Raw genomic sequence first — 17,007 nt, 5'->3', positions numbered from 1 at the left:
CATTGCGCACTCCTGCGATATTCCGCTCGGCAGGCCACGTGCAAGAGGCAGCAGCACATCTGCCGACAATTAGGAGGCCTATTAAGGCCCTTAATCAATTAATTAAATTGAATTCTTCACTGCCCGTCCAACCATTCGGTTGGCAGACGGGCGAATAGGCCAAGCGACCTTTGCATTTTTTGCGAAACCTCATCTGCGGGCGGGATAAGGTTTTGACCAGTGATTAAAACAAAAGTGAAAACTTATAAAACTCATTTTTAACACGTCCCTGCTCCTGTGTCAGAGTTACATGAGCGGGGACATGCTTTCCTTATTTTTAAATATTTTATTTTTAATGTTAAAAATCTTCAGCTCTCTAAGGCAGCTCTGTGGGCCTTCGTGGAACTTTCACTGTGCGCACCCCCGCGTATGCGCACACTTCAGTGGTCGTGCTCCTCCCGCTCCCACCCTGGCAGCGCTGAGGCTCCCAGCGGCGTTTCACGCTGGCTGGCCATTAATTAGCATTAATTAATGAAATCACGGTCGGGGCCGAATCGCGGGCGTCAGTTGGTTTCGCAGCTGCTGCTGGGCCCACCAGCCCAACAAGGTAAAAACCCTGCCCAAAGGGCGGAAGAATCTGGAACTCTCTTTCCAAAAGGCTGTGGATGCTGTGACATTTGAAAGTAACTTTCAAGACTGAGATCAATAGATTTTTTTTTAGAAGGGTATTAAGAGATATGGATCAAAGGTTTGTAAATAAGGTGGAGGTACAGATCAGTCTTGATCCAATTGAATGATGGAGCAGGCTTGAGGGGCTGAATGGACTACCCCTGTTCCTATATTGCTAGCGGTAAGGCAGCAAGAGTTGTCTTATGATTCCAGTCAGTGATAAATTGTGAACTTCATTGAGTACAGCTCTCCCCTCCCCATCATCGCCACACATACACAAGATAGAACGTCCGATATCCACCGCTGTACTATATCCCTTGGGTTGAAAACTGATTAAGCTCATCCAACTGAAGCAAGACAGGTTGAAGCGATAGACCCCCAAAATCTAAACTTATGACACCCCTCTCCCCCACACCATGTGGTATTAAATGCCTAATCATTGCAGGTTTCACTGTCCACTTCACATGCATCAACAGGCCATTTTTATTTCCTCATTTTTTTTCCCAATGTTCCCATGTGTAAAGCCTGGAAATTGTTTGTCATTTAGAAGCAGGGATGAGGCATCCGTTTTCTGGAAATTTAACCTGTGGAAGGATCAACACTTAGGCCCTTATGAAGCTAATGCTATCTTACTGCGAGATTAGTGATTACTCTACCAACTATCTACTCTGCCATTAGATCAGTAGACTGCCAGAGCAAATACCACCAGCATGCATGCAGGGATCACAATCGTTTTTAAAGTTTGGGAGGCAGTGGTGTGATGGCATTGTCACTAGACTAGTATTCCAAAGACCCAGGGTAATACTCTGGGGACTCGGGTTCGAATCCCACCGTGGCAGGTGGTGAAATTTGAAATCAATAAAATAAAACTGTTGTCGATTGTTGTAAAAAACCCATCTGGGTCACTAATGCCTTTTAGGGAAGGAAATCTGCTGTCCCTACCTGGTCCGGCCTACATGTGACTCCAGACCCACAGCAATGTGGTTGACTCTTAAGTGGCCTAGCAAGTCTCTCAGTTCTCAAGGCAATTAGGGAAAAGCAATAAATGCTGACCGAACCAGTGATGCCACCACCCCCCATCCCATGAGCGAATAAAAAAGATCAAACATAAGAACAAGTACAGATAAGAAAAGATGCTCTGATCAAAACCGCACAATTGTAACACTCTGTCCTCCACAATAAATAGGAGGATAGTTAGGAGGAAAAACAGATAGAAAAGAATCTCAAATTCTTGTACATAAGCCGCTGCTACCAATTCCCACAATGGCAAAAATAAAACTTTATGCACAGTTCAGAGATGACCTTGTTTAGAGACGAGGGTGCAACAAAAAATGTTGGATAAGGATTCTTCCCATACTAAGTCAGTAATGCCTCCTGGAAAACAGTATCACTCCTGCTCAAGAGTAATAGACATTCATGATCCAGAAGACATTTCCCTTTGCACACAATATAAATGACCGCTGAATAATAGCCATATTTGCTTATTATTTTGTAAAAGTGCACCTTAGCTGCAACTTTACACAGGTTTTTAAAGCTGTGTTTGATTGTTGACTGAACAGAAAAATGCTTAAAGCTGTATAGGGATATTTAAGTAAAGGATAGTTGAGTTGAGAAACCGTCCTATGGTGTGACATGAAACATGGGGCAAAATTTTTCCCTTAGCGGGAGGGAACCTGCCCGACCCGCTCGAGCATAAAATGACGGGCATTGATGTCAGGCGAGCAGCCCGATGTCAACGTGCAAGTCACATGATATTTTGGTCGGCGGGTATGAATGCACAGGGAATGGCAGCATGCATGCTGACAGTTAAAAGGCCTGTTAAGGCCATTAATGTCTTAATTAACTTACAGTTTTCGCTGCCCTGTCCAACCTTATGGTTGGCGGGCAGGCGAAAAGAACAAGCGGCCTTTGCACTTTTTAGGAAACCTCATCCACAGACGGGAGGAGGTTTCCAAAGCAAATTTAAAGAAATAAAAGTTTTAAAATTTAGTTAATATCATGTCCCTGCTCGTGTGACAGAGTCACACGAGGAGACATGTTTTATAACATTTTATGAGCCTTTACTTATTTTTCTGAAAACCCTTCATCTCCCCGAGGCAGCCCTGTGCCTCGGGGAGATTTGAAAGTGCGTAATTGCGCACATGCGCGGAGCTCCCTCCCACACCGCTCGCACAGGCAGCACTAAGCACTGCCGCTTGCGTTTCACGCTGGGCGGGCCTTAATTGGCCCTGATCACGGGTGGCGGTCACTTCCTGAGCCTGTCCAACAAGGGTTAAATTCTGCCGTTAGAATTGCACTAACAATTTATTCTACAAGTATATGTACCAGCCAAGATGAAATGATGCAAACTGGATCAACTTAGTCTTTATTTCATACTTGAATTGTAACTTGGTCTTTATGCAAGCTTGACATTGACATCATGGATGGCCGTTTTATGCCAATATACATTTCCGGAAGGTTGACTTCTCTGAGGTTTCAGAGATTACAAGATAAATTCCCCCTTCATCCTCCCAACCTTCACCTCAAGATCCTAGTGCTGGGTCATGGCTCCGATGGCATTGGTTGCCTCCAGTACTTCAGCCAGTGGTGAATGAATTCTGGTAATTTTGAGCTACTATGGAGTGTAGAATCAGGCAGGAGGTAAAACTAGTATTGCACCCAGTTATGCTGGTTGCCTGCCAAATGATACAGGTTAAAATTGGCCCCAGTGAGTTTTCACAAACTATTTTATCATAGAGACCATCACACTTAAGCCAAATTTTATTCCCACACTTCATCTACGCACAAGCATTTGTTTCTCTTTTAAATCAGAAGAAACTATTTATTAATCAGGTGTGGAAAGCACTAGTAACTTTTTGCCATTCTTAATCCAGAGACAATGAGATGAATTGTAGTATTTATGCTGTCACCTATGAACATACGAAATAGGAGGAGTAGGCCATTCGGCCCCTCTCCATTCAATAAGATCATGTCTGATCTGATTGTGGCCACAACTCCGCATTCTGCCCACCCCCGATAACCTTTGACTCCCGTGTTATTCAAGAATCTATCTACCTCTGCCCTAAAAATATTCACTGCCCTCTGGGGAATACAGTTCCAAAGTTTCACAGCCTTCTGAGAGAAAAAAAATACTTCTCATCTCTGTCCTAAAGGGGAGACCCCTTATTTTTAAGTGCTAATCTCTCCTGTATGAGAAAACATTCTTTCGCAATCCATAAAATTCCACTAGCTGCTATGGCAGGATATGAATCCACACTCCCAGAGCATTAGACTGGGCCTCTGGAATGCTCATCCAGTGACATTACCACTACACCATCAGCTCCCTTCACCTAGCGTGAGATCAGTTAAGATCAGCAATGAAACATGAAGCTTCCAGTCCACATGACTCAGTGGCACACTAAGCAGACTATTCAGCCATTGTGCCATCAGGGAATCTCTGAAAATGTACTTTAATCATTTGATAGCTTCATCATTTTGTTCTGGTTCCATTCTGGGAAGTAGTCATTTTAGTTTGGTAAGATGTAGGTGGCAAAAGCAAATAGGAATGAATCAATAACCAATGTGGGTTCATTCTGGCAATGTAAGTAGGTGCAAAATCAACTCCCTCCCAGCACAGGTTCTGTTCCATTAATGCCGTCACCAGATATTCCTCTTTGCTTTTGAAAATCCTGCACTTTGCATTCTGCAGAAACATACTGAGAGGCACAAAACAGATTGATAGTCACCTTCACCAGCAGTGAAAATTCTTTTTGGTGAATCCGAAAGCTGATACCCTGCAGAGCTTGTACGTGACTGCCTCCAGCCTTCTCTCAGTGCCATTAGCTCCTTTGAGTCTAGCTTTCCACGGAAAAATTAAACAAGTGGCAAGGGGGGAAAGAAGGTGAAGTGTTGTGCAGTCTTGGGGGCAATTTGCAACAGATACTTGGAAGAACCTTATCATGTACCGATTGACAAGGTCATCACCTAATGTACATAAATGATTCTCTGTAGCTCAATCAGAATTGATTCACTAATCACACCAGCATTATATATTTTATGCTCACTCCTGAGTCAAATTTCCATAACAAAGGAAAGTTAACCTATCTAGTAATGCATTTGGAATATGGGTACGCTGCAGATTAAACATCAGAGTCTCCATATCATTTTAAAACATCAATGAGAAGCAACAGCGTTTATTATTTGTTTGTGAAATATACAGTCAATGGTTACCATCTGGAAAACGCTTCCCTTTTTCTCTCAGGCTACAGGTCCTAGTAACTGCTTGAAGGGCAAAAGGTACAAGTTCTTTGGGAGAGAGTAGGGGAGTGGGATTGACTGGATAACTCTACCAGAGTGTTGACATGGACATAATAGTCCAGGTGGCCTCCTTTGGCGCTATGATTCTATGATTTTATTGGAGGGTGGCTCCATGGGTGCCACTGGGGGTGTGGGCCGATGCTTGTGGGGGGGTATCCTCTATTAGGTGGGGTGGTTTGCACCTTTGGTGTCCACTTCATTTCTCCTCCCACAATCCCAGTCACAAGAGCCTTCTCTTTTCTGCCATATTTCCCAAGCTTCCTTCCCTCTCTGCTGTTCACATGTAACTATTTAAGCACCCTGCACTTCTTTGCTGCGCTCCCCACCCCCAAAAAAACCCTTCTTGGCTCTTGGCCAATTATCATCCTGAACTCACAGACCTTTCACTTTATACTTTTGCTGAAACACAACTCTCCTCCATTTTCCCTGACTAAAAACTGTTTAATCTCTTCCTCCTTCCAGTTCTGATGAAAGATCGTCCACCTGAAACATTAACTCTTTTTTCTCCGCAGAAGCTGCCTGATCTGCTGAGTATTTCCAGCATTTTCAGTTTTCGTTTCAGAATTCCAGCACCAGCAGTATTTCACTTTAGTGTTTGGAAAACTTTCACGTCTATTTTGAAGAGAAAAGGCATCATTTCTTAGGCCTTTTGGTGAACTTCAAATCCGTTTGGATGTGTGTTCCCTTTCATACCAATCTAATTTGGAATTTTGTGAAGTTCTATAACACTACTCCTAAAGAGAGGGATCATACACACAACAACGTTTCTGGAGCTTAACAAACTATAAATGTAAAAACTTTTGACCCACTCCAGAACTGTCCATTGTAATGAGCGTCAGTTTGATTTATTCCTACTGTTTTGACTGCAGAGAGCAAGCATGTCCCACTGTCATAGTTAACGTCTTATGGTCAGCTGTTCTTCATCCCTGATTCTGGGCACTTCCAAGTACCAAGTATTAGAAAAAATGACCAGTGTTTTGTAAATCCTCTTATTTCCCCTTCCGGGAATACAGTCGAATGGACAATTTTGGATTGAGATTGAGATTGGAAGGTTTGAGCTTCCAGAAGAGTCTCAAAGTCTGATGCACAATGGCATGAAATTCCATCAGGAGGACTGCAGCTGAATTTAACTCCCCACACCCCTGCCCCAAACCAAAACCAGGTAAGAGGACACGCTTAAAATAGAACGGGGACCGACTCACTCTATTTCCACACGGATCTAGCCAATTGTAATCCTGCACGCAGCAAGGATACCTGCCCTAAACTGGTGGGCTTTTTCTTTAAGTATGCAGTTCAGGGGTCAACGACAGCATCCTGCACAATGCTATTTTTGCCCGAGTCCCTTAGCAAACAACAGATTACTTGCTCATTATCTTATTGCTGTTTGTGAGATTTTGCTATATGCAAATGGACTACCACTTGGCTACCTTAGAACCGCGACAGCACTTCAAAAAGTACCTCATTGGCTATAAAGCTCATTGGAAAGCCCTGTGGTTGTAAATGGCACTATATGAATGCAAACCTTTCTTTTTTATGAACTTGGTTTGTAGTCTGATATTTATGTTTTGCCATTCCACAGAGTCCTCCTGGGTCAACACCGCTATAAAGTTGAAATTGACCCTGTCAACAATTTTACTGAAAAGCCGAAGGCAGCGGCAATTCCCGCAACCCATATTAAGGAAGGAAAGAAAGAATTTGCATTTATACAGTACCACCCACAACCACAGGATGTCCCAAAGCACTTAACAACTAATGAAGTAAGTGTAGTCACCATTGTCATGTACAAAAATTTGCACATGCAGGATACTCAAACAGCAACATCATAGTGTCTGGATAATTTGTTTTGTAATGTTGGTTGAGGGGCAAATATAGGCCAGGGCACTGAGGAAAAAACACTTACTGAACATTCTTGTGGTAGAAAGTCTTAGTTCTAGAGTGGTTTAATACACCTACTGGAAAGGAATTGCACAAAGGGATGTTTATTTTACAGTAAGCAGGAGGAACTTGTATTGTTACAGCACTATAGCACAACATCAGGAGGTTGGGGGCCCACAACATTGGAGGTCAATCATCTCAGACCTAGGACATCACTGCAGGAGTTCCTCCGGATAGTGTCCTAGGCCCAACCATCTTCAGCTGCTCCATCAACGACCTACCCTGCCTCATAAGGTCAGAAGTGGAGTTGTTCGCTGAATATTGCACAATGTTCAGCAACATTCACAACTTCTCAGATACTGAAGTGGTCCATGTCCATAACAGCAGGAATTGGACAACTTTCAGGCTTGGGCTGAAAAGTGGCAAATAACACTTGTGCCACACAAGTGCCAGGCAATGAACATCTCCAACAAGAGAAAATCTAATCATCGCCCTTTGACATTCAATGGCATTACCATCACTGAACCCCACACTATCGACATCCTGGGGATTATTATTCACCAGAATCTAAACGTGACAAGCCATATAAATACTGTGGCTACAACAGCAGGTCAGAGGCTGGGAATTCTGTGGTGAATAACTCATCTCCTGACTCCCCAAAGCCTGTCCACTTTCTACAAAGCACAAGTCAGGAGTGTGATGGAACACCCTCTATTTGCCTGGATAAGTGCAGGTCCAACAACACTCAAGAAGTTTAACACAATCCAGGACAAAACAGCCCGCTTGATTGGCAGTCCATAAACAATTATCCACTTTAAACAGACCCTCCCTCCATCACCAATGCAGCAGTGTGCGCCATCTACAAGATGCATTGCAATGACTCATAGAATAAAAGGGACAGTAGCTACGCAGAATCAAAATCGGCTGAAAAAACAGGAAGCAGAGAGTAATGGTCAATGGATAAATTTCAGGCTGGAGGAAGGTCTGTAGTGGAGCTGTCAAGGTCTAGGTATTGGGACCCTTGCTTTTCCTGATGTATATTAATGATCTAGATCTTGGTGTGCAGGGGACAATTTCAAAGCTTACAGATGATACAAAGCTTGGGAGTACTGTGAACTGTGAGGCAGATGGTGTGGAACTTCAAGAGGGTATAGACAAGTTGGTGGAGTAGGCAGGTAGGTGGCAGATAAAGTTCAATGTGGAGAAGTGTGAGGTGATGCATTTTGTTAGGAAGAACATGGACAGACAAAATAAAATAAGGGGTGGAATTCTGAAGGGGGAGCAGGAGCAGAAAGACTTGGGTGTATATGTGCATTAGATCATTGAAGGTGGCAGGAAAGTTAGTAAAGCATATAGTATCCTAAGCTTTATTAATAGGGGCATAGAGTACAAGAGCAGGGAGGTTATGCTGAATTTACAAAAGACCCTAGTTAGACCGCAGCGGGAATATTGTGTACAGTTCTGGGCACCATATTATAGGAAGGATGTGAACACATTGGAGAAAAAGCAGGAGAGGTTTACAAAAATGGTCCCAGGGATGAGAAACCCCAGCTATGAGGATAGATTGGAGAAGATGGGACTGTTTTCCTTGGAGAGGAGAAGGCTGAGAGGAGACTTGAAAGAAGTTTTCAAAATCATGAAGGGGCCTGGACAGAGTAGAAAAGGAGAAGCTGTTCCTACTTGTAAAAGGATCAAGAACAAGAAGGCACAGATTTAAAGTGATTTGCTAAAGAAGTAAATGTGAAGTGAGCTAAAACTTTTTCACACAACCAGTGGTTCAGGAATGGAATTTACTGCCTGGCAGTGCGGTGGAGGCAGGCTCAATCGAGGCATTCAAGAGGGCATTAATTGATTATTTGAATAGAAACAAGGTGCAGGGGTACGAGGGAAAGGCAGGAGGATGGCGCAAGGTCATAATGCTCGTTGGAGGGCTGATGCAGACACGATGGGCTGAATGGCCTCCTTCTGTGCCGTTAAGATTCTGTGACTCCCCAAGGCTCCAACAACAGCGCCTTCCAAACCCATGACCTCTACCATCTAGAAGGGCAAGTTGCCCTCCAAGCCACACACCATCCTGACTTGGAACTATATCGCCGCTCTGTCACTGTCACTTGGTCAAAATCATGGAACTTCTTTCTTAATAGCGCTGTGGGGTGTGGCCACACCACAGGGACTGCAGCGGTTCAAGAAGATGACCACCTTCTCAAGGGCAATTAGGGATGGGCAAAACATGCTGGCCTTGCCAGCGGCGCCCTGCATCCCATGAAATAATAAATTTTTAAAAAAACATTAAGTTCCAAAGTGATTCACAATCAGTTAACTACTTCTGACTTGTAGTCCCTATTGTTAGGCAGATGCAGTACTGGTGGACAGAGAACATGCAATGAATTTATTAAATGCAAGTTAGTTATGATTCCTTTTTAAGGCAGTGGTAGGTCTTCACTCAGTCCACTTCCTGCAAGTCTTTGCAAAGGCACAACCAAGGAGCCATTGACATTGTACATATAATAACATCCTGAGCGACTTGTCAAGGCCATTAAAGTTGAACTTAATGAATTTAACTCTGCTTGAGTTACGAATATGCAGTACACCTGCCTCCAATGTTTATTCTGTTCTGATTGGCTCAGGTGAAAGGACAGGAAACCCAGTATGCCCAAAGGACTGGATTAGCATTTGTGTGTGTTATGTCACCGTTCTGCTTTCAATTTAAACATGAAAGCTCGTGCTAAACTAATTATTTTAAAATAATGACTTGCCATTTTTATACAGCAGTTAAGAAAATGTGCAGTTGTCTCATACTGGTGGAACATTTGTGTGGGTGAAATCATGCAACAGGGATCAACAGGAGAAAGGAGTGTCGCATTTTACCCTGTATGGATAAAGTACGTAAAAAAGGAAAACATTTAAAATACTGAAAACCTGAAACAAAAACACAAAATGCAGCAATACAAAAACAAGAGCAGCAAGCCTGTCAGTCTCTGTAAGAAGAAAACATAGGTTAGTGACTATAGTAAAGACCCAGACTGAGAAAGGGCACTGAATGCTGAGAAAGGGCACTGAATGCTAGAATATGCGTGGTCAGTGGAAGTTACCATGTTTGAATGGGCCTGCCAGGCACTCATCCTAGCGGAGCATGTTCCCACTTTGTTCAGCATAAAGCTGACAGATCCAGAGGTTGTCAGCCAGTCCTCTTTTTTAACCACTCTCACCAGGACACATTTCAGGGAGAGCTACGTGTGCTGCTACAATCCTGCTAAGTACCCGAATGTACTCTGGGACCCCCTGGAGATTCTGGTAAAGCAGCAACCCTTGACATTAAAGTTCTGCACCCCTTGCCCCAGCCACCCCACCCTCCTGCATCAATACCTTCTGAGGGGCAGGCAGAGGTTCCACCCCTTAAGAGGCCCTGATGAATATTCCTTGCAGGCATGGACCTGGCACATTTGGATCCTGTTCTCCTTTCCAGCCTCTTCCTCAATTCCTGCTGGAATTACAGTGGGAGTGCACCAGAACAGCTAAGCATTCTAAGTCCCTCCCAATCTTTATTTTTACATCTGTAACACCTAGGCCATATGAGAAAGTTATTTCCAGGCTGTGCCAGCAGGTGTCGCACATCTCAACAGTGCTATACTCAAGGCTAGATAGAGAGAAAAAAAACTTGCATTTATATAGTTCTTTCACAGCCCCTGGACATCCCAAAGTGCTCTGTAACCGATAACACACATCAGGGTGTCATCACTGTTGTTGTGTAGGCAAACAAGGCTATCAATTTGTGCAGAGTAAGATATCAGAAACAGCAATGTGATGGACACCCAGTTAATCTGCTTTTGTTGCTTGATGAATAAATGCTGGCCTGGACACTGGGAGCATAACCCCACCCCTCCTTGACCTATTCTTTTTCAGATAGTGCCACAGGATCTTTTACATAGGAACATAGGAGATAGGAGCAGGACTAGGCCATTCCGTCCCTTGAGCCTGCTCTACCATTCAACTAGATCGTGGCTTATCTTCTACCTCAATGCCATTTTCCCACACAATCGGCATATCCCTTGATATCTTTAGCATCTAGAAATCTATCGATCTCTGTCTTGAACATGTTCAATGAATGAGTCTCCAAAGCCCTCTGGGTAGAAAATTCCAAAGATTCACCACCCTATGAGTGAAGAAATTTCTCCGCATCTGAATCCTGAATGGCCGACCTCTCATACTGAACTGTGCCCCCTGGTTCTAGATCCCTAGCTAGGGGCAACATCTTTCCTGGATCTGCCTTGTTGAGCCCTGTAAGAATTTTAAATGCTTCAATGAGATCACCTCTCATTCATCTGAACTCTAGAGAATAGAGGCCCAATCTCCTCAATCTCTCCTCATAGGATACTTCCTGCCATACCAGAGATCAGTCTGGTTAACCTTCGTTGTTTATGTCCCTCTACACAGGTAGACGAGGTCTCAGTTTGGCACCTCATCAAAATATGCTACTTCTTTCATCTCTGTGCTCTCTCAGTGGTGCACTGAACTGTTGATCTAGATTAGGTGCTTAGATCTTGTGACCTAAACCCACTACTTTGTCACTCAGAAGAAAAAGTACGATCAGTGAGTCACACTGACAATTATTGTGTAAAATTATTTGCAATATAGTCTGAATATATTTGTGCAACTGTGTAACATTACTGTTTGACTTTGCATTGTCACATGAAGTTATGCAGTATCAGAGAAACATAACTGATATCCTAGCCATCAGGTACACCAATATGGATTCAGATCCGCTTCAGATAGGTTCAGTAGCATCAGGTACGGCTATAAGTGATTTAAACGTTTTACAATTATGGGAGTTGACTCATGTTGCTCTGCAATTTCGTGTATGATAAAAATACCTGAGGGAATATAACCACGGAACCACTTTGCAATCTAAACTGAATAACCAGGCCCTTCCTCAATTTCTCCAGTGTTAGCGTGAAATAAGTTGAAGTTTTGCTCAATTTACAAACCGTTATATTCCCCATGTAAGGTGAAATGCAAAGAATTAATCAATATGCTGATTTAATTAGTATAACATATTCATGTAATGATGCAAAATGTTGCTATCTCACCTCAATCTTTCCTATCTCTATAACCTCCTCCAGCCCTATAACCCTCTGAGGTATCTGTGCTTCTTTAATTCTAGCAGCCCTGACTTCAGCTGTCTGGGCCCTAAGCTGTGGGATTCTCTGCTTAAACCTCTTCGTCTTGTGAACACTCTTTCCTGCTGGAAGACATTCTTTAAAAGCTATGCTCTTATCCAAGCTTTTGGTCATCTACCCTAATGTGACCTTCTATGGCGCAATTGTCAAAGTTTGTCTGAAACACCTTGACACATTTTACTATGTTAAAGATGCTGTATAAATGCATGTTGTTTTTGTTGATGTTATAACCTCACTGCTTGCTGATCGAGAGCTGAGCTTGGAACCCCAGACCACTCTTTTAGGCAGTAGACTCCAGATCAGAACAATATGCTGCATTAAAAAGTTCCCTCATTCCTCAAGTTGTCTTTGGTTACCCCACCCCCGCAAATACCTTCAATCTGCATCTTCTGGTTACCAATCATTTTACCACTGGAAATAGTTTCTCCTATTTACTCCATCAAAAACCTATCGTAGGCTGGGATTTTCCTGCCCTGCCTGCCATCGGGATCATCTGGACCACCTAAAGTCAAGGGGCTTTTGGCTGGTCCCCTGCATCCCCTATGGTAGGTCCCACCATGGCGAGGCCAGAAAATCCCAGCCTAAGATTCCGGAAACCTCTTTCAAATCTCCTCTTCTCTGCTCTAAGGTGAACAACCCCAGTTTCTCTATTCTGTAACTGATCTTTCAGCCCTGCTACCAATCTAATAAATCTCCACCCTCTCTAAGCCAGGACACCCATCTTAAAGTGTAGTGTATAGAATTAGCCACAATATTCCAGCTAGGACCTAACCGGTGTTTTATAAAGTTTTAGCGTAACTTCCTTGTTATTATTACTCTAGTCTTCTACTTTGAAAGCCAAGATCACAAATGCCTTTTAACAGGCTGCTCAACTCATTCTACCACCTGCTAAGACATGTGTATGCACACCCCCAGGTCTCGCTGTTCAATACTTACCTGGCAGGAGAGAGACAATGATCATTAAGGTTGTTCTCCCAGGACGAGGTTATCCCATTGCACTTTGGGTGTGCTGAAACCTGCGATGTCCCCAAATGCGGGATACTTGACTGCAAAAAATTTGTAGTTGTGCCATTTTGTTCATTTTGCCCCTCCTCATTTTCCTACCAAACTGAATCTCTTCACAGCTCCCTACATTAAATTTTATCTGCCATGTGTCTGTTCATTGCACCATTCTGGCTCCCCCTGAAGTCTGTAACTGTCGACTTCACAATCGATTATTGTATTTTCAAGTTTCACATCACCTGCAAACTTTGAAATTATCCTTTCTATACCCAAGTCCAGGTCATTAATGATTTTTAGAGCAGTGGCTCCAAAACTGACCCCTGGGACTCCACTGTACACTTCCCTCCAATCTAAAAAATAATTGTTCACCATTGCTCTGCTTTCTGTCTCTTTCATCTTCCTCTCTTAATACATTTTTAGCTAATGTTGTATCCATGCAGTCACTGCCTCTTTAATCCCATGAACTTCAATTTTGCCAACAAACCTATTATGTGTTTTTTTTAACTAAATGCCTCTTGAAAGTGCATATGCACAGCCTTAACTACCCTAACATCTCATTAACAGTACTATTACTTCAAAGAACTCAATCAAGTCAGTCAAACACAATTAGCCTTTAACAAATCAGTGCTGCATTTTATTAACTAATTGATGCTTTTTCAAGTGCCAATTCATTTTATCACAGATTATTGTTTCTAATTTTTTTTTCCCCATCACTGATGTTAAACTGACTGGCCTACAGATGCCTAGATTATATCTCTCCCCTTTATCGAACAGGGGTAAATATTTGCAATCCTCCAGTCTCCGGCACCCCTCTCATAACTAAGGAAGATTAGAAGATTGTGGCCAGATTAGTTACTTGGATGTGACCCTGAACATCTTTTCAATCTTTGAAACATGTGGACTTAACTGGTAGACATCTAAACAAAAAAACAAAAAATTGTTGGAAACAGATTGAAACAAAAAGTGGTGGAAATGCACCAAAGTACCAACAGCCGCAAAGATACATGATTGCCTAACATTTCAGGTGCAGCAGTGCCTCTGTTATGAAGGCCTGACCTCAAACTGAGGAAGTTATCTTGAAATTGAAGAAGAGCCTACACTCAAAGGGCAGAATTTTCCACTCCCGAAGTCGGCAGGCATGTTTAGCAGGACAATGTGGTAAGAAGGCCAAAAATCGGTTTTATGCTTTCATAAAACCAGTTTGCAATTGTCTGCCCTACCCATCGATAGTAGGCCGTGTTTCCCACGTATGTCAGGAACCTGATTTCAATACTTTGGCATCTCATTGTAAGTCCTGCTCGCTGGAATCATCCCTCTCGACGCTGGATCATCTGGGCACGTGCTTAACAATTGTACATAAGTGACGGACATGTGACGAGCAGCACTTTGCTTGGGACTTCGAGGTTTGTTTGCCCCACCTTGCTTCGGGAAGCACTCGCTGTCATCAGTGCCAGGCTTTGCGGGCAGCACCACGTCACTTTTAGGGGTGCTCATGGTCAGGTCTCTACCTACCAGACCAACCATTAGGCAGGGGTGGCTTTTCAATGGCTGTGGGGCTGAGGCTTGCTTGGGAAAGGGGGAGAAGTGGCCTCAGTCCAGGGAAGAGGCTGCAGGGCGAGGGTTGTACTGGGGAAAGCGGGTATCCCAGGGTGGGGTGGGGGGGGGGGGGGGCACATGTTAATCAGTGCAAGTGGCCTCAACATGGTGAGGGCTGATGGGCCAGTCTCCAGAGGAGGTGAGGCCAGATGGAGATGTGAGGGAGTGAGTGGCGATGTCCCTTGAGCTGGCAGTGAGTGAGATGCCAGTGAATATGTGATGGGCTTGTGAGTGTGTGAGTTTAGAGATGGTTGACTTACCCTGGCAGCACGGGTGAGATCATTCATCCGTTTTCTGCACTGGATGACCAACCTCTTGTGCGCAGCATTAGCACTGACCACCTCTGCCACCGCCTCCCAAGCCCAAGTGGTGGGATTGCTGGACCTCTTGCGGCCAGAGTGGAGGTGGAGGACATCAAGGCAGGAATGCATTCCAGTGATGGGTCACCGAACTTTTCTTGTGTTTCTGGGTCATGTCTTCACTAGAGCAGCCCTGGGCTGCAAGCACTGAGAACTGTAAACTGCAGTTTAGACATGGCACCTGGAGTGAGGAAACGGTGAGGTAATGGCATGGCGAGCAATTCCAAGACCGCCCGCCAGCAAGCCGGCATGTTTCCCGTGGCTGCATAATTAATGAGGTGGGAAGCAGATGAGACGGCACAAAAACCCGCCATTGCAGCCAATGGGTAAAATGTCTTTTTTTCACACCTGCTACCCCACTTAGTACAATTCTGGGACGATTCCCAAAGTGTCTACACCTGAAATATCGATTCATGATTTGCTGAAGTTGGTTATTTTGTGCCATGCGCAGATGTTAGATCTCCCTTGCCACCCATCAGCTTGAATTAGTTTTTACTGCAAATCCCTGAACCTGCAAGTTGATAACCGTACGGAAAGGGTAACAGGGCATCTGGGAGCTTGGTGAACAGTCTGTCTCCTGAATCATTTAAATTTAAGGACAGAGGAGGGAACAGAGGAACAGCAGAGATGGAAATAGGGTGAATTGGAATCCAATTCAATACCGAGAGGGAAAGAATTATTGCACTGAGAGAAAAAGGCAACAGAAAGGACGTTTAAGAAAATTGTCCTAAACATTTAAATTTATAAACCTGTGAGAGCAATTTACCACCTACAATTTACCACCTACAGGCATAAGATGCCATACTTGAAATTGTTCCTCTCTGGTTGAATGGTATTTCAGGCACATAAATCTCATCATTGAAAGGGTCCTTACTTTGTTTTGGACAGACCTAACTTTCGGTATGAGCTTAATTCATTTTGTTAAGAGCAGGTGCAAGAATTTCATGAAACTCACGCTAAGGTTGAGAGCAGACTCTTATTTTGTGAAGCTAACACTGGAGTAGCACAAATCGCCACTCACAGTGGTTGGGAATTCATACGGTATTTCTTCCTCACAACAAATTGTTGGGCTATTTACACACTAATAACAATGTGCACATTAAACTCACTGTTAATTTCCCAGCGAATTCCAGGCCAATGACTTAGCAACAGAAGCTGCGAGTCACAAGATTTTCTATTCTCTAATATAATTTTCAACATTGTCAAATGCATACACATGGCCAGCTAATGCTGCAAAAAGTGTTGACAAGGGAGGCTAAACATTGTGTCAGTTAAATCATTTCAACCTCACAAAATAAGCAGCAACGTTTGCTGGGAACCTTCATTGCTTTTTCTTTGGAGAAATCACATTTGTGTTTATGTACCTTGTGTGCTATATTTCAAATAAAATGTCAATTATACTTCATGTTTCATAAATAGTTTTAAGAGTTCCAGTGCCCTCCAGCGATCCTAAAGCATTAGTGCAGTGACTATGGAATATAATTGAAGTGGCTGTTATCTGATTTCCCCCTCCCTCCTAATTTTCTTCTTAAACAGTGAGTTGTGATCATCTAGAATGCACTGCCTGAAAGGAGGGTGGAAGCAAGTTCAATTGTCACATTCAAGAAGGGATTGGATAAATGCTAGAAGAAAAATATTACAGGGCTTGGCAAATAGGGTCGGAGAGGGGAACTAATTTGATAGCTCTATCAAAGAGCTGGCACAGACATGATGGCACGAATGGCCTCCTTCTGTGCCATATCACTTTATGATTTACAAAAAGATAACCATGTTGCAAGTCATTGAGTATGGAAACAAAATGCATTTCCTGGAACAAGAATTGGATCATGTCATGCACATGGTGTCAGTAACAACTTCTACAAATGCAATAACAGAAAGTGTGCTACACCATGTAAAGTATCAAGCATGGCCTACAAACCAACACTATAGACTGTAAGTCTGTTGCATCTTAGAGCAACGTACAGGTGTAGAATCTACCATAGGAATGGTCCTTTACATTCTCTTATAGTTCAACCTCTCTACACATTAAGGTTTGTGTGGTACTGTATGGTATT

General features: G+C 43.3%; 1 non-coding gene across 1 annotated transcript; it reads left to right on the top strand.

The window, feature by feature from the left end:
* Window positions 1–12,924: 12,924 nt before the first annotated feature.
* Window positions 12,925–13,086, top strand: LOC121277556. The gene has a single exon (XR_005942919.1). It is a non-coding gene; the product is annotated as a U1 spliceosomal RNA (small nuclear RNA).
* Window positions 13,087–17,007: the final 3,921 nt, after the last annotated feature.

Source organism: Carcharodon carcharias, chromosome 4, assembly GCF_017639515.1.
Source record: "Carcharodon carcharias isolate sCarCar2 chromosome 4, sCarCar2.pri, whole genome shotgun sequence".
NCBI classification, from domain to species: domain Eukaryota; kingdom Metazoa; phylum Chordata; class Chondrichthyes; order Lamniformes; family Lamnidae; genus Carcharodon; species Carcharodon carcharias.
Note: the sequence above shows the minus strand (reverse complement) of the source record. Positions and strands in the feature narration are given on the sequence as shown.